Source organism: Piliocolobus tephrosceles, chromosome 21 (genome assembly GCF_002776525.5).
Source record: "Piliocolobus tephrosceles isolate RC106 chromosome 21, ASM277652v3, whole genome shotgun sequence".
NCBI classification, from domain to species: Eukaryota; Metazoa; Chordata; class Mammalia; order Primates; family Cercopithecidae; genus Piliocolobus; species Piliocolobus tephrosceles.
In genome coordinates, this window is record NC_045454.1 from 11,199,672 (window position 1) to 11,217,602 (window position 17,931).

The 17,931-nt window shown below is 49.9% G+C and overlaps 1 pseudogene; it reads right to left on the reverse strand.

Annotated features, from left to right (window-relative positions):
* Positions 1–13,166: 13,166 nt before the first annotated feature.
* Positions 13,167–13,740, reverse strand: LOC111556086 (annotated as a pseudogene).
* Between the last annotated feature and the right edge of the window lie 4,191 nt (positions 13,741–17,931).

Sequence of the window (17,931 nt, forward strand, 5' to 3'; positions counted from 1 at the left end):
TTCACCATGTTGGCCAGGCTGGTCTCAAACTGCTGGTCTCAAGTGATCCACCTGCCTTGGCCTCCCAAAGTCCTGGGATTACAGATGTGAGCCACCGCGCCTGACCCCCATTTACTTTAAGGGGAACAGATGTTTAAGAGAGATCTGTCTCTAAAAGGTAAGAAAAACACTGGGCATGGAGGCTCATGCCTGTAATCCCAGCACTTTTGGAGACCGAGGCAGGAGGACTGCTTGAGTCAGGAGGTCAAGACCAGCCTGGCAACACACCAAGATCCAGTCTCTACAATTTTTTTTTTTAATAATAATTAAAAAATAGAAAAAGAAGTGGCCGGGCGCGGTGGCTCAAGCCTGTAATCCCCGCACTTTGGGAGGCCGAGACGGGCGGATCACGAGGTCAGGAGATCGAGACCATCCTGGCTAACGGTGAAACCCCATCTCTACTAAAAAATACAAAAAACTAGCCAGGCGCGGTGGCGGGTGCCTGTAGTCCCAGCTACTCGGGAGGCTGAGGCAGGAGAATGGCGTAAACCCGGGAGGCGGAGCTTGCAGTGAGCTGAGATCTGGCCACTGCACTCCAGCCTGGGCGACAGAGCGAGACTCCATCTCAAAAAAAAAAAAAAAAAAAATAGAAAAAGAAGCAGGAAATAATTTCAGGAAATGGACTGAGATTTATCTTTTTTTTTTTTTTTTTTCCGAGATGGAATCTTTTTTTTGGGTGCCCTCTGAGGCTCAGGACCTGGGCCTCTCTGTAGCCTACACTCTCAGGGGCCGGGAAGGCTCCCCCAATTTCTGTAGGCTCCGGGGTGTCTGCTCCTGCTGCCTGGCCTCTCTTCTCTGCCAGCACCAGCTCTGATCTGGGATCGGGGTTGGGGTCCACCCAAAACTGCATCCGGGGAGCTCCTGCCTTGCCAACTCGGAAGGGGCGGGGCTCCCACTTGTCTCTGGCTCCTGGCCACTCTGTGGAGCAGGAGGCGCAGGTTGGCAGCCATGGGTGGGCCGCTGCAGCCGCACCCAGGAGGGCAGACCCTGTCTACTCCTGGCCCCCCGCAAGAGCACAGTCAATCCACAGTGGCGGTTTGGTTGGCTGCAGTGGCACCTGGGGAACTCCTGCCACAGCTCAGAAGGGGCAGAGCTTCCACCGGTTCCATGGAGTATGTAGCCCCAGCCGCACCTCCCTGCTGCAGCCGGCATAATGACAGCAGCCATTGCCATCACCCCTGCCTCAGTCTCACTACTAGCTGGGACTACAGCGTGCACCAGCACGCTACGCTGATTTTTAAAATTTTTAGCAGAGACAGGGGTCTCCCTATGTTTCTGAGGCTGGTCTCGAACTACTGAGCTCCAGCTCAGCCTCCTGCCTCAGCCTCCCAAAGTGCTGGAATTACAGGTGTGAGCCACTGCGCCCGGCCTAAAATATTTGTTTTGGTTTTTCTTTTTGTTTGTGAGACAGTCTTCCAGTTCTGCACATGCAGCAGGAAATTGGATCTCTACCTCACAGCATACTCAAAAGAGTTGAAATGTAACCTATTTGTAGTTACCAGCGACCTGGGTGAAGACACACCTGGCAGAAGGGTGTGGGAGCCTCATTAAACCTGAGTGAGAATGAATTTGAGGTGGAAATGGGAGAGATGATTTATTTGCCAGCTGGGGAAGGAAGCGGCAGGCCCAGCCCAGGGGGAGAATGAGAGGCGGAAGATGACATTGGCTGCATGCCTGACACCTGCCTGAAGTCAACCAGGGTCAGACCGACCTTTCCTCCTCCAGGATGTCTCCAACTTGGCTGACAACATCCACTTTAATTAACATAGCACGGTAGTACACTTCGTGTGTACAGTTACACCCTTCGGGCCGTGAGTAGCCTAATTTCCTTGAGCCGCAGAGAAACCATCGTCTGTTCAAGCGTGCTGTCTGGAAACTTAGAAAGGACTCCTCTCCGCTTTCACACCCCACGTCCCATCCATTGACCTTCAAAATGCACCCAAAGTCGGACCCCCAAAGGCCAGGCGCCATGGCTCTCACCTGTAATCCCAGTACTTTAGGAGGCCAAGGCAAGACAGGTGGATCATCTGAGGTCAGGAGTTCAAGACCAGCCTGGCCAACATGGTGAAACCCTGTCTCTACTAAAAAATACAAAATTAGCCGGGTATGGTGGCGCACACCTGTAATCCCAGCTACTCGGGAGGCTGAGATAGGAGAATCGCTTGAACCCAGGAGATGGAGGCTGCAGTGAGTCGTGATCGCACCATTGCACTCCAGCCTGGGCAAGACACAGTGAGACTGCACCCCAACAAAAACAAAAACAAAGTCTGACCCCCCACAGCTACTCTAGCCATGATCTCTCTCACCTAGACAATTACAGTCACCTCCTCGCTGCTTCTGGCCTTGTCCCCAACAGAAAGGTCCCCATATGGCAGCAGAATCCTTTGACAGAAGTGACGTGATGTCACTCCCCTCCTCAAATCCCTCCTGCGGCTCCTGCCACACTCATTAAAAGACATCTTCACCACAACTCACAAGCTCCCTGTTCCCTGTCTGACCTCATCTTCCACCTGCTGTTCCTCTATTCCATGCACACTGTGACTGGGTTTTTTTTTTTTTTTTTTTTTTTTAGACAAAATCTTGCTCTTGTCCCCCAGGGTGGAGTGCAGTAGTGTAATCTCGGCTCACTGCAACCTCTACCTCCTGGGTTCAAGTGATTCTCCTGCCTCAGCCTCTCGAATCTGGGGTTACAGGCACCCACCACTACCATCGGCTAATTTTTTTTGTATTTTAGTAGAGATCGGGTTTCTCCATGTTGGCCAGGCTGGTCTTGAACTCCTGACCTCAGGTGATCCGCCTGCCTCGGCCTCCCAAAGTGCTGGGATTACAAAGATGAGCCACCGTGCACAGCCAAGGGTATTGGTTTCTTATTGCTCCTGTAACAAATGACTATATACCTAGTGGCTCCATAGGAGACAGATTTATTTATTACCTTACTGTTCTGCAGGTTTCCTTTTTTTTTTTTTTTTTTTTTCCCCTACAGGATCTGGCTCTGTGGTACAGTCTGGAGTGCAGTGGCCTGATGCAACTGGCTCACTGCAACCTCAGCCTCCTGGGTTCAAGCAGTTCTCCTGTCTCAGTCTCCCGAGTAGCTGAGACTACAGGTGTGTGCCACCATGCCTGGCTAATTTTTAAATATTTTTTGTAGAGATTCTTCATATGTTGCCCAGGCTGGTCTCCAACTCCTGGGCTCAAACGATCCTCCTGCCTCAGCCTCCCAAAGTGCTGGAATTACAAGTGTGAGCCACCGCGCCTGGCTGAGTATTGCAATTCTACATGAGATTTGGGTTAGGACACACACCCAAATCATATCACGGGCATTTGCCATGTTTCCCAGGCTGGTCTCAAACTCCTGGGCTCAAGGCATCCTCCAGCTACAGCCTCTCAAAATGCTGGGATTACAGGCATGAGCCACTGTGCCCAGCTGAACTATACTCTTTCTTTCTTTCTTTCTTTTTTTTGAGAAAGAGTCTCAGTCTGTCACCTAGTTGGAGTACAACAGTGCGATCTCAACTCACTGCAAACTCCGCCTCCCTGTTTCAAGTGATTCTCATGCCTTGGTCTCCCAAGTAGCTGGGATTACAGGTGTGTGCCACCACGCCCAGCTAATTTTTTGTATTTTTTTTTAAGTGGACATGAGGTCTCACTATGTTGGCCAGGCTTGTCTCAAACGCCTGGCCTCAAGTGATTTGAAAGCCTCCGCCTCCCAAAATGCTGGGATTAGAGGCATGAGCCACTGCGTCCAGACTTATACTCTCTTCATTGTTTTTTGTTTTTTTTTTTTTTGATCCCCCAGGCTGGAGTGGAGTGGTGTGATCTCTACTCACGGCAACCTCTGCCTCCTGGGTTCGAGTGATTCTCGTGCCTCAGAGTAGCTGGGACTACAGGCACACACCACCACAAGCAGCTAATTTTTGTATTTTTAGTTGAGAGGGGGTTTTGCCATGATGGCCAGGCTAGTCTCGAACTCCTAGGCCTCATGTGATCCGCCCACCTCAGCCTCTCAGACGGCCTTATTCCCTCCCTCCCTCCCTCCCTCCCTTCCTTTTATTTTTTTTGAGAGGGAGTCTCACTCTTGTAGCCCAGGCTGAAGTGCAATGGCGCGATCTCTGCTCACTGCAACCTCTGCCTTCCAGGTTCAAGCAATTCTCCTGCCTCAGCCTCCTGAATTGCTGGGACTACAGGCACCTGCCACCATGCCTGGCTATTTTCCTTTTTTTTTTTTTAGTAGAGACAGGGTTTCACCATGTTAGCCAGGATGGTCTCGATTTCCTGACCTCGTGATCCACCCGCCTTGGCCCCCCAAAGTGCTGGGATTACAGGTGTGAGCCACCGCGCCTGGCCACCTTACACTCTTTCTCAAGACCTCTCTTCCTCTTGAGCCTGGGGATGGTTCCCCTCTTGCCTACTCAACGACAACAATCCAGCCATTTTCCCCTCTCGCTTCTCTTCTGGAATCTAGAAATCCAGATCATTCCCATCAGCACGTGAACCTGCTGTTTGAGCTTCCCTTCTCTTCTGACCTTTCTATCAAAAGAATTGACTTTTAGCTGGTGGCTCATTCCCATAATCTCAGCACTCTGGGAGGCTGAGGTGGGAGGATCACTTGAGCTCAGCAGTTCAAGGCTGGATTGAGCTACAACTGTGCCTCCACTCCCGCCTGGGTGACATAGTGAGATCCTGTTTCTACAAAACATTTTTTTCTTTTTTGAGACAGAGTCTCGTGATGTCACCCAGGCTGGAGTGCAGTGGCGCGATCTTGGCTCACTGCAGCCTCCGCCTTCTGGGTTAAAGCAATTCTTCTGCCTCAGCCTCCCGAGTAGCTGAGACTCCAGGCGCCCGCCACCACGCCAGGCTAATTATTGTATTTTTAGTAGAGACGGGGTTTCACCATTTTGGCCATGCTGGTCTTGAACTCCTGACCTCAGGTGATCCATCCACCTCGGCGTCCCAAAGTGCTGGGATTACAGGTGTGAGCCACCGTGCCCAGCCTACAAAACATTTTTAAAAATAATAAACCAGGCATGGTAGCACATGCCTATAGTGAGCCATGATGTCACCGCAGCACTCTAAACTGGGTGACAGAGTGAGACCCTGTCTCAAAAAAAAAAAAAAAAACCAAAAAAAACAAAACAAAACAAAATTAACCCTGCAACTGGCCGTAATGAATCAACAATTGTAATTTGTGTTATTATAAAGACGGGTGAACATATGGGCCACTTTGCTGGTCCCTACCTGGCCTGGCTCTCCTGTTCTCCACCCTGCATACTCATGCCTGGGAACCTGCGTCTCCTCTCAGCCGCCCCGATGATGGCCCGATCCACATGGCGTTTGATCTGCCCACTTCAGAGCCTTCAGCTTCGGCCTGCAGCCCATCAGAGGCAGCTGGAGCCAGGCCTCCTCCCCACGTGGGCCTTTGAGGATGGGATGAAAGAGGCTAGGCTGAAACCAATGTGAGTGGCCAAATGGGGAACTCAGGAATCCCTGGTGCCACGCCCAGGAATAGGGGCGGGTGGCGGGGAGGCAGAGCAAGGGATGCTTCCTGGGGTTAGCTGGCAGTGCCAGAATGACCTGGGCATTTACTGATCACCTCCTGTGTGCTCAGGCCTGTGTTGGGTGATGCTGAGGACATAGTGGTGACTGGCCTGGCCCTCACAGGGCTTACAGGCCAGTGGAGCAGATAGGCCAGTGCCCTGAGAGCAAAAACCTAGTGGGAACAGGGCTGGGATGGGAAAACCTAGCTGATGCAGTCAAGAAGGGCTTCCTGGAAGAGGAGGTTCTTAAGTTCTTCACAGAGTCTATGATACCCATCTTGACCTACCTCTTCAGCAACATCTGATGACACTTCCCTGCAATCCCTTGAATCCAGCCACACTGTTCCTTCTAATTCTTTTCATTCTTATTTATTTATTTATTTTGAGATGGAACCTCGCTCTGTCGCCCAGGCTGGAGTGCAGTGGCATGATCTCGGTTCACTACAACCTCCACCTCCTGGGTTCAAGCAATTCTTTTGCCTCAGCCTCCTGAGTAGTTGGGATTACAGGCGCCTGCCACCATGCCTAGCTGATTTTTTGATTTTTTGACTTTTTTTTTTTTTTTTTGAGACGGAGTCTCGCTCTGTCGCTCAGGCTGGAGTGCAGTGGCCGGATCTCAGCTCACTGCAAGCTCTGCGTCCTGGGTTTACGCCATTCTCCTGCCTCAGCCTCCCAAGTAGCTGGGATTACAGGCGCCCGCCACCTCGCCCGGCTAGTTTTTTGTATTTTTTAGTAGAGACGGGGGTTTCACCGGGTTAGCTAGGATGGTCTCGATCTCCTGACCTTGTGATCCACCCATCTCGGCCTCCCAAAGTGCTGGGATTACAGGCTTGAGCCACCGCGCCTGGCCGATTTTTTTGTAGAGATGAGCTCTCAGTAGGTTGCCCAGACTGATCTTAAACTCCTGGGCTCAAGTGATCCTCCTGCTTCAGCCTCCCACAGTGCTGAGATTATAGGCTTGAGCCATTGCACCTGGCCAAGAATTTTTTTTTTTGAGACGGAGTCTTGCTCTGTTGCCCAGGCTGGAGTGCAGTGGTGTAATCTTGGCTCACTGCAACCTCTGCCTCCCGAATTCAAGCGATTCTCCTGCCTCAGCCTCCCGAGTAGCTGGGATTACAGGCATGCGACCACCACGCCCAGCTAGTTTTTGCATTTTTAGTAGAGATGGGGTTTCACCATGTTGGCCATGTTGGTTTCTAACTCCCGACCTCGTGATCCGCCCATCTCGGCCTCCCAACATGTTGGGATTACAGGCCTGAGCCACTGTACCTGGCCAAGAAATATTTTTTTCTTTCTTTCTTTTTTTTCTTTTTGAGACGGAGTCTCGCTCTGTCGCCCAGGATGGAGTGCAGTGGCCGGATCTCAGCTCACTGCAAGCTCCGCCTCCCGGGTTTACGCCATTCTCCTGCCTCAGCCTCCCGAGTAGCTGGGACTACAGGCGCCCGCTACGTTGCCCGGCTAGTTTTTTGTATTTTTTTTAGTAGACACGGGGTTTCACCGTGTTAGCCAGGCTGGTTTCGATCTCCTGACCTTGCGATCCGCCCGTCTCGGCCTCCCAAAGTGCTGGGATTACAGGCTTGAGCCACCGCGCCGGGCCTTGAGAAATTTTTTTAAAAGAGCTCAGTGCTGCAAGAAGAATTCGTCTGCAATCTGAATGAGGACAAGGAACCTCCCTGGTGAGGGACTGAGAAGAGAGAAGCTGGCAGAAGAAATAGCAAGTGCAATGAATCAGACGTGAGAATGAACTTAAGTGTTCAGGAATCAGATGGAGACCAGGTGCCACGGCTCACGCCTGTAATCCCAGCACTTTGGGAGGCCAAGACGGGTGGATCACTTAAGGCCAGGAGTTTGAAACCAGCATACACAACATAAGGAAACCCCTGTCTCTATTATATTTAAACTAAAAAATATAAAAGTGGGCCAGGCACTGTGGCTCATGCCCGTATTGGGAGGCCGAGACAGGCGGATCACCTAAGATCAGGAGTTCCAGACCAACATGGTGAAACCCCATCTCTACTAAAAATACAAAAAAAAAAAAAACTGGGTGTGGTGGCATACGCCTGTAATCCAAGCTACACAGGAGGCTGAGGCTGGAGAATCGCTTGAACCCGGGAGGCAGAGGTTGCAGTGAACTGAGATCACGCCACTGCACTCCAGCCTGGGTAACAGAGTAAGACTCTGTCTCATAAATAAATACGGCCATGCGCAGTGACTCACACCTGTAATCTCAACACTTTGGGAGGCCAAGGCGGGCAGATCACGAGATCAGGAGATCAAGACCATCCTGGCTAACATGGTGAAACCCCATTTATACTAAAAATACAAAACATTAGCCGGGCGTGGTGGCGGGCACCTGTGGTCCCAGCTGCTCAGGAGGCTGAGGCAGGAGAATGGTGTGAACCGGGAGGCGGAGTTTGCAGTGAGCCGAGATTGTGCCACTGCAATCCAGCCTGGGCGACAGAGTGAGACTCCATCTCAAAAAATAAATAGATACATGCATATACACATACATAAATGCATAAATAAATAAAATATAAAAGTAAAATGAAAATGAAAGGGTTTTTTTTTTTTTTTTTTTTTTTTTTTTGAGACAGAGTTTCACTCTTGTTGCCCAGGCTGGAGTGCAATGGCGTGATCTCGGTTCACTGCAACCTTTGCCTCTAGGATTCAAGTGATTCTCCTGCCTCAGCCTCCTAAGTAGCTAGGATTACAGGTGTGTGCCACCATGCTCGGCTAATTTTGTATTTTTAGTAGAGATGGGGTTTCACCATGTTGGCCAGACTAGTCTCAAACTCCCGACCTCAAGTGATCCGCCTGCCTCGGCCTTTCAAAGTGCTGAGATTACAGGCGTGAGCCCCTGCACCTGGCCAAAAGTTTTTTAAATTAAAAAAAAAATTTTTTAAGAATTAAGCCGGGCGCGGTGGCTCAAGCCTGTAATTCCAGCACTTTGGGAGGCCGAGACGGGCAGATCACGAGGTCAGGAGATCGACACCATCTTGGCTAACACGGTGAAACCCTGTCTCTACTAAAAAAATACAAAAAAACTAGCTGGGCGAGGTGGCGGGCGCCTGTAGTCCCAGCTACTCAGGAGGCTGAGGCAGGAGAATGGCGTAAACCCAGGAACCCAGGAGGCAGAGCTTGCAGTGAGCCGAGATCCAGCCACTGCACTCCAGCCTGGGCGACAGGGCAAGACTCGTCTCAAAAAAAAAAAAAAAAAAGAATTAGAGGCAGAGATGGCAGTGAGTGCATATCACGCCACTGCACTCCAGCCTGGGCGACAGAATGAGACCCTGTCTCAAAAATAAATAAATGAATAATAAATAAGCAAGCAAGCTTTTAAAGCAAGCCCATGAATGCTGTAGAAAAAGAAAAAAAAAGAAGAGAAAACATTCCCTTGTTTGCAGTCTCTGTTGACTCCTTTATTTCCTGCCTTCTCCACTACGATGTAGCCTTTCCTCACCCTGTGTTCCCCAATTCCTGGCAGGGTGCCTGACGCAGAGTTGACATCTGGCAAATATTTGTTAGATGAAGGAAGGATCCAAGATCTCCAGGAGAAAACAGGGTTTGGTGAAGAGGCAGGGGGCGTTGGGGGCGGGGGGGCAGAGAGTTCCAGGCACCCGAATTCAAAAATGAGCAAAGGACTTGAATAGACATTTCTGCAAAGAAGACATACGAATGACCCACAATGCACACGAAAAGATGCTCAACGTCACAAATCATCAGAGAAATTCAAATGAAATCTACCAGGGAACAGCATGGGCAAAGGTATGGAGCAGAGAGAGGGTTGGTGTTTTGGGGGTCCTGGTGGAAGTTGTGTCTCGCTGGAAGGAGGGAGGGCAGGAGAGGCAGGAGGAGGAGGAGGGGTTGGAGGTGGAGGGCCAGATGTGAGTCAGCTCCCACACTTACAGACCTAGTGTGAAGGAAAGATCGAGAGTTTTTATCCATTGGACATTTGGGGATCTTTTTGGGTAGGGGCAGAGGTGGCGGAGGAGATGTCTTTCTGGGAAACCCTCAAGTTGGCTTGGAGAGGAGGGTGCTGAGGGACAGGCCTCCCCCGCTAGAGCCTTCTAAGGACTTTCTGCACAGCGTTCCACCACGGGGCCTGTTCTGGAACAGGCCGTGACTGCTTGGCAGACTCGGCCGTCCCCACTCCCGGGTCACCGCCCAGGCTTCCTCATGCCTGGACTCACCCTTCTCCTTCCCTGCTCCCCCACGGTAGCCCAAGGCGGGCACTTTTTATAGAACACTTCAAAAAATATGAATAGGTAATTGAAGTCACAAGGCTCATTTCTACAGTCACAGGAGGGGACACAGTGGAAAAACCTTCTCCTCTCCCCTGTTCCCTCCCCTTCAGGCCCCTCCTGGGAGGCACCAGGACCTCCGCTCAGCTTCCTTCATCCCATCCTCAAAGGCCCACGTGGGGAGGATGCCCGGCTCCAGCTGCCTCTGATGGGCTGTAGGCCGGAGGGGGAGGCTCTGAAGTGGGCAGATCAAATGCCACGTGGGCCGGGCTGCCGTGAGGGAGGCTCAGAGGAGAACCAGGTTCCCAGGCATGAGCGTGCAGGGTGGAGAACAGGAGAGCCAGGCCAGGTGAGGAACCAGCAGGGGGCGGGTTTCTTGTACTTTCTCCCACAGAGAGTCCCAGACTGTCTACCAAATGCAAGCGCAGGTGGAGAAATGCTGCCCAGGCCATTCACATGTGTCTGTAACTTTCATTTATTTTATTTACTTATTTATTTGAGATAGAGTTTCACTCTTGTCTCCCAGGCTGGAGTGCAGTGGCGCAGTCTCGGCTCCCTGCAACCTCTACCTCCCAGGTTCAAGCGATTCTCCTGCCTCAGCCTCCCAAGTAGCTGGGATTACAGGTGCATGCCACCACGCCCGGCTAATTTTTTTTTTTTTTTTTGAGACAGAGTCTTGCTCTGTCACCCATGCTGGAGTGCAGTGGGGCGAGCTCAGCTCACTGCAACCTCTGCCTCCCGGGTTCAAGCAATTCTTCTGCCTCAGCCTCCCATGTAGCTGGGACTACAGGCTCACACAACCACGTGCAGCTAATTTTTGTATTTTTAGTAGAGACGGGGTTCTCTACTAAAGTGCTGGGATTACAGGCGTGAGCCACCTTGCCCAGCCTCATTTATTTATTTTTGAGACAGGGTCTCTCTATCTCTGTCTGTCTGTCTTTCTCTGTCTCTCCCTGTCACCCAGGCGGCAGTGCAGTGGCACAATTAGGGCTCACCTGCTTCCTCCAACTCCTGGGCTCAAGCCATCCTCCCATCTCAGCCTCCTAAGTAGCTAGGACTATAGGTGTGCACCAGCATACCTGGCTAATTTTTTTTAGGAACCAGTATTTATTATCAAAATCATATTCAATATCAAGAAGATGCCATAACTACAAAAAAAAAATTGCACACAATGCAATCTCAATGCAAACAGTCAAATGGAACCCCAGTCATTAAACAACTAATTAAATTAGCCTAAAGAGCAACTGATTTTTTTTTTAACTTTTTTTTTTTTTTTTTTTTTTTTGAGATGGAGTTTTGCTCTTGTTGCCCAGTTGGAGCACAATGGCACCACCTCTGGCTCACCACAACCTCTGCCTCCCTGGGTTCAAACTTTTTTAACATCTTTATACATCCAGCCAACAAATTAAAATGGTTAACAAGTGGTCTGCTGTGGTGGCTCACGGCTGTAATCCTAGCACTTTGAGAGGCCAAGGTGGGTGGATCATCTGATGTCAGGAGTTTGAGACCAGCCTGACCAACATGGCGAAACTAAAAATACAAAAAAAATTAGCCCGGTGAGGCGGTGGGTGCCTATAGTGCAGCTACTTGGGAGGCTGAGTCAGGAGAATTGCTTGAACCCGAGAGATAGAGTTTGCAGTGAGTTGAGATTGCGCCACTGCACTCCAGCCTAGGCAACAGAGTGAGACTGTCTCAAAAATAAATAAATAAATAATAAAATGATTGGCCAGGCATGGTGGCTCACACTTGTAATCCCAGCACTTTGGGAGGCTGAGGCGGGTGGATCACGAAGCCAGGAGTTCGAGACCATCCTGGCCAACATGGTGAAACCCCGTCTCTACTAAAAATACAAAAAAAAAAAAAAAAAAATTGGCTGGATGTGGTGGCATGTGCCTATAATCCCAGCTACTTGGGAGGCTGAGGCAGGAAAATCACTTGAACCAGGGAGTTGGAGGTTGCAGTGAGCCGAGATGGTGCCACTGCACTCCAGCCTGGCAACAGAATGAGACTCCATCTCAAAAAAAAAAAAAAAAATTAAAATGCTACATTAAAAAAAAAAGCTATCGGGCATGGTGGCTCATGCCTATAATTCCAACACTTTGGGAGGCCGAGGCGCGCAGATCACAAGGTAAGGAGATCGAGACCATCCTGGCTAACATGGTAAAACTCTGTCTCTACTAAAAATACAAAAAAAAAAAAAAAATGGCTGGGCGTGGTGGCAGGCACCTGTAGTCCCAGCTACTCTGGAGGCTGAGGCAGGAGAAGGGCATGAACCCGGGAGGAAGAGCTTGCAGTGAGCCTACATCCTACATCACACCACTGCACTCGATCCTGGGCTACAGAGCAAGACTCCGTCTCAAAAAAAAAAAAAGGAAAAAGGAAAAAGAAAGGCCAGGCGCGGTGGCTCACACCTGTAATTCCAGCACTTTGGGAGGCCAAGGTGAGCGGATCACAAGGTCAGGACATCAAGACCATCCTGGCTAACACGGTGAAACCCCGTCTCTACTAAAAATACAAAAAACTAGCCGGGTGAGGTGGCGGGCGCCTGTAGTCCCAGCTACTCAGGAGGCTGAGGCAGGAGAATGGCGTGAACGCGGGAGGCGGAGCTTGCAGTGAGCCGAAATTGGGCCACTGCACTCCAGCCTGGGCGACAGAGCGAGACTCTGTTTCAAAAAAAAAAAAAAGCCGGTATGGTGGCTCACGCCTGTAATCCCAACACTTGGGAGGCCGAGGTGGGTGGACCACTTGAGGTCAGGAGTTCAAGACCAACCTGGTCAACATGGTGAAACCCCATCTCTACTGAAAATGCAAAAATTAGCCAGGTATGGGGGCATATGCCTGTGGTCCCAGCTACTTGGGAGGCTGAGGCACAAGAATCGCTTGAACCCAGGAGGCAGAGGTTGCAATAAGCTGAGATTGCACCACTATACTCCAGCCTGGGCAACAGAGTGAGACTGTGTCTGAAAAAAAAAAAGGAAAAAATAAAATGGTTAACAAGAGGGCCGGGTGCAGTGGCTCATTCCTATAATCCCAGCATTTTGGGAGACCAAGGCGGGCGATCACCTGAGGTCAGGAGTTCAAGACCAGCCTGACCAACACGGAGAAACTCTGTCTCTACTAAAAATACAAAATTAGTCAGGCATGGTAGCATACCTGTAATCCCAACTGCTCAGGAGGCTGAGGCAGGAGTAGCGCTTGAACCCGGGAGGCAGAGGTTGCGGAGAGCTGAGATCGCACCACTGCGGTCCAGCCTGGGCAACAAGAGCGAAACCCTGTCTCAAAAAAAAAAAGAAAGAAAGAAAAAAAGTACAAATTCAGAGGTCTGGTATTGATGTTTAAAAAAGGCAACTGCTTAAGCATTTCTATTTATTCGAACATCAATCTTGGCCACTCAGCTTCATGCCGTTCATCACCTCTGGCTGTCCGAACTTAACCACACTGCAGTGCACCCCTTGGACTTCCCGTTCTCCATTTTGATGTCAGTGTGCAGCATGTGGCCACACTGGTTGAATTTGTCCTTCCATGTAAAACTGAATGGGAGATTTCTTACAAATATCTGGCATGCCTTCCTGGCCACTCCCAGGAGCATGGTCTCCTGCTCTGCCAAAGGAACCTGCAAAGCTTCCAAAGTTGTTACACTCCATATTGATGGCACGGTCAAAGCTGGCACTGCCACTACCACCCATGGCCAGGCCCATGTATGCGAGGCTCTTGGCGCCCATGTGCTCTAGGCCAGTGACCATGTGATCCGTCATGGGGCACATGTGCTCCAAGCCAGCCTCCATGCCTGCAAGCACCATATGCTCCATGTTCAGGCCCATGCGTTCAATGGCAGAACCAATGTGCTCCACGCTCGAGCACATATGCTCCATGGTCTGGCCCACACAGTCAATGGGAGCGGCCATGCACTTGAGGCTAAAGTCCATGACACCTGGATAATTTATTAAAAACTTTTGCCGGGCGCGGTGGCTCACGCCTGTAATCCCAGCACTTTGGGAGGCAGAGGCGGGCGGATCACAAGGTCAAGAGATCGAGACCATGCTGGCCAACATGGTGAAACCCCGTTTCTACTAAAAAAAAATACAAAAATTAGCTGGGCGTTGTGGTGCATGCCTGTAATCCCAGCTACTCCAGAGGTTGAGGCAGGAGAATGGCTTGAACCCAGGAGGCGGAGGTTGCAGTGAGCCAAGATTGCACCACTGCACTCCAGCCTAGAGACAGAATGAGACTCTGTCTCAAGAAAAAAAAAAATTTTTTTTTGTACAGACAGTATCGCATTATATTGCCTAGGCTGGTGCACCTTTTTCTTTTTCCTTAAGAGTAAATTGGCTGGGCGCAGCGGCTCATGCCTGTAATCTCAGCCCTTCGGGAGGCCAAGGTGGGCGGATCACAAGGTCAGGAGATTGAGACCATCCTGGCTAACACGGTGAAACCCCGTCTCTCCTAAAAATACAAAAAATTAGCTGGGCATGGTGGCAGGTGCTTGTAGTCCCAGCTACTCGGGAGGCTGAAGCAGGAGAAAGCGTGAACCTGGGAGGCAGAGCTTGTAGTGAGCTGAGATCGTGCCACTGCACTCCAGCTTGGGCAACAGAGAGAGACTACACCTCAAAAAAAAATTATATATATATAATATATAATATATATAATAATATAATATATAAAACATATTATATTCCAATATAATATATAATATATATATGGACGGTTTTACTCTGTTACTCAGGCTGGAGTGCAGTGGTGCAATCAGAGTTTACTGCAACCTTGACCTCCTGGGCTCAAGCGATCCTCCCACTTCAGCCTCCTGAGTAGCTGGGACTATTGGCATGTGCCACCACACCCAGCTAATTTTTGTATTTTCTTTGAGATAGAGTCTAGCTCTGTCACCCAGGTTGAAGTGCAATGGTGTGATCTCGGCTCATTGCAACCTTCACCTCTTGGATGCAAGCGATTTTCATGCTGCAGCCTCCCAAACAGCTCAGATTACAGGCGCGTACCACCACACCTGGCTAAGTTTTATATTTTTACTAGAGACAGTGTTTTGCCACATTGGCCAGGCTGGTCTTGAATTCCTGGCCTCAGGTGATCTGCCCACCTCGGCCTCCCAAAGTGTTGGGATGACAGGTGTGAGCCACCACACCCAGCCAAATTTTTGTATTTTTTGTAGAGACAGGGGTCTTGCTATGTTGCCCAGGCTCAACTCCCGGGCTCAAGCCATCCTCCCACTTTGGCCCCCCAAAATGCTGCAAGTACATCATGCCCGGCCTGGTTAAATATTTACCACTGTGCCGGTACAATGCCTGTAGATGTGGCTCATTCTTTTCTACAGCTGCCTAGTGTTCCATAACATGAATGGGCCATAACATATTTTGCTGGTTCCTTCCTGATATGTACTTAGTTTGCTTCTAGTCTTTTGCTACTGCAAGCAGGGCTGTGGAGATTTTTCGCATGCAAGACAATAACCGTGGAATAAATCCCTCAGAGAAGAACTGCTGTGGCAAAGGGTGTGGGAGGATCTAAGATTAAGGCCTTTTGCCTAATGACTTTCCAGGGAGGCTGTACCAACTTCCACACCCACTAGCAAATGTGTCAGAGTGCAGAAGCTTCTAACAACACAAACTTGATTGTGTCACTCTGCTGCTTAGACCCTTCAATGGCCCTCACCGATCCTGCATGAAGCCTTTGGATTCTCCCTTCATGATATAATCCGGTGTTGGCCTGGTGCGGTGGCTCACACCTGTAATCCCAGCACTTTGGGAGGCAGAGGCGGGTGGATCACCTGAGGTCAGGAGTTCAAGACCAGCCTGACCAACATGGCGAAACCCCATCTCTACTAAAAATACAAAAATTAGCCGGGTGTGGTGGCAGGCACCTGTAATTCCAGCTACTTGGGAGGCCGAGGCTTAAGAATCTCATGAACCCAGGAGGTGGAGATTGCGGTGAGCTGAGATCTCACCGCTATACTCCAGCCTAGGCAACAGAATGAGACTCCATCTCAAAAAAAATAATGAATTAAATTAAATTTTTAAATGGGCGGACATGGTGGCTCACGCCTGTAATCTTAGCACTTTGGGAGGCCGGGGTGGGTGAATTACGAGGTCAAGAGATTGAGACCATCCTGGCTAACACAGTGAAACCCCGTCTCTACTAAAAATACAAATAGTTAGCCGGGTGTGGTGGCACGTGCCTGTAGTCCCAGCTACTTGGGAGGCTGAGGCAGGAGAATCGCTTGAACCCAGGAGGCGGAGGTTGCGGTGAGCCAAGATCGTGCCACTGCACTCCAGCCTGGGCAACAGAGCAAAACTCTGTCTCAGAAAAAAATTAATTAATTAATTAATTAAGCTATGATACGGAGTTGGAAAATTACAGCAATCTGGGAACAAAAGGAAGACAGGACTGATGCCTCAGTTTCCCAGCTGAAACTTTCCCTTTGGCCTAGTAAATTTGGGGTCCTGAGATTCTATTTTTCTTTTACAATAGTCACGGCTTCTCCCTTTCTCTTGCAACTGAAAGGTGGCACCATGACCTCACCATGACCCCTTATAAATTTTGCATGACAGCCACCCCGATGATCTGCTGTCTGTCCCCTGGAATGGGTCGTGTTCCCACTCACTCTTGCACGGTCCCACCTTTCCCCTTTCCATGAACCCTACTTCCCATTGCCATATCAGCAGGCTGAATCCATTCATCCCTCCCCTGGGTAAGTTTGGTCTCTTTCTGTTTTGAGTGGCTGAAAACCTGATTGTAACTCTTCAGCGACATCAGGAGTCGATGGGCCGGCTTCAGGCATAGCTGGCTCCCGGAGTTGGAGTGCTGCCATGAGGTCCAGCGCCTGGCCTTTCACTGTTGTTCTCTTCCATGTTAGCACCTTCAACAGTGCATTCCTCTGTCAGGCTGTGTGTGTGTGTGTGTGTGTGTGTGTGTGTGTGTGTGTTTTGAGACAGGGTCTCACTCCTGCACCTAGGCTGAAGTATAGTGTTGCAGTCACAGCTCACTGACCTCCCAGGCTCAGCCTCCCAAGTAGCTGGTATACAGCTACTATATTTTTTTGTAGAGTTGGGGTTTCGTCATGTTGCCCGGGCTGTTCTCAAACTGCTGGGCTCAAGCAATCCACCTTCTTTAGCCTCCCAAAGTGCTGGGATTACAGCTACTCAGGAGGCCGAGGCGGGAGAATTGCTTGAGCCCAGGAGTTCAAGGTTGCAGTGAACTGTGATCATGCCACTTCATCCCAGCCTGGGCAACAGAACGAGATCCTGTCTCTAAAAAAAAAAATAAATAAAAATTTTAACTAATAATAAAAAAGAGAAAGAAAAAAATGTGGCTCTATCAATTAAGCTGTGAGACCTTGGCCAAGTCACACCACCTGTCTGTACCTCTGTTTACTCAGCTGTAAAATGAGGATGCTAATAGGACCCATTGGTTTGCTGAGAAGCTGTACCTCTGGGCTATAGTAAATGTTCAATAAGCATTAGTTGTGGACTCCTAATTAGGGAAAAGGAATCAGGCTGGCAGGTCCAGGGGAAAGCGAAAATATAAAGCAAATAAGTTTTGGCCGGGCACTATGGCTCACGCCTGTAATACCAGCACTTTGAGAAACTGAGGCGGGCGGATCATGAGGTCAGGAGATCGAGACCATCCTGGCTAACATGGTGAAACCCCCATCTCTACTAAAAAGGCAAAAAAGTAGCCGAGCATGGTGGCGGGCGCCTGTAGTCCCAGCTACTCAGGAGGCTGAGGCAGGAGAATGGTGTGAACCCAGGAGGTGGAGCTTGCAGTGAGCTGAGATCGCACCACTGCACTCCAGCCTGGGTAACAGAGAGAGACTCTGTCTCAAAAAAAAAAAAAAAAGCCTGACCAGTGTGGTAAAACCCCATCTCCACTAAAAATATAAAAATTAGTTAGGTGTGCTGGCACGGACCTGCAATCCCAGCTACTCTGGAGGTTGAGGCAGGAGAATTGCTTGAACCTGGGAGGTGGAGGTTGCAGTGAGCCGAGATGGCACCACTGCACTCCAGCCTGGGTGACAGAGCAAGACTCCATCACAAACAAACAAATCTATCTATCTATCTATCTTCTATCTATCTATCTATCTATCTATCTATCTATCTATCTATCTATCT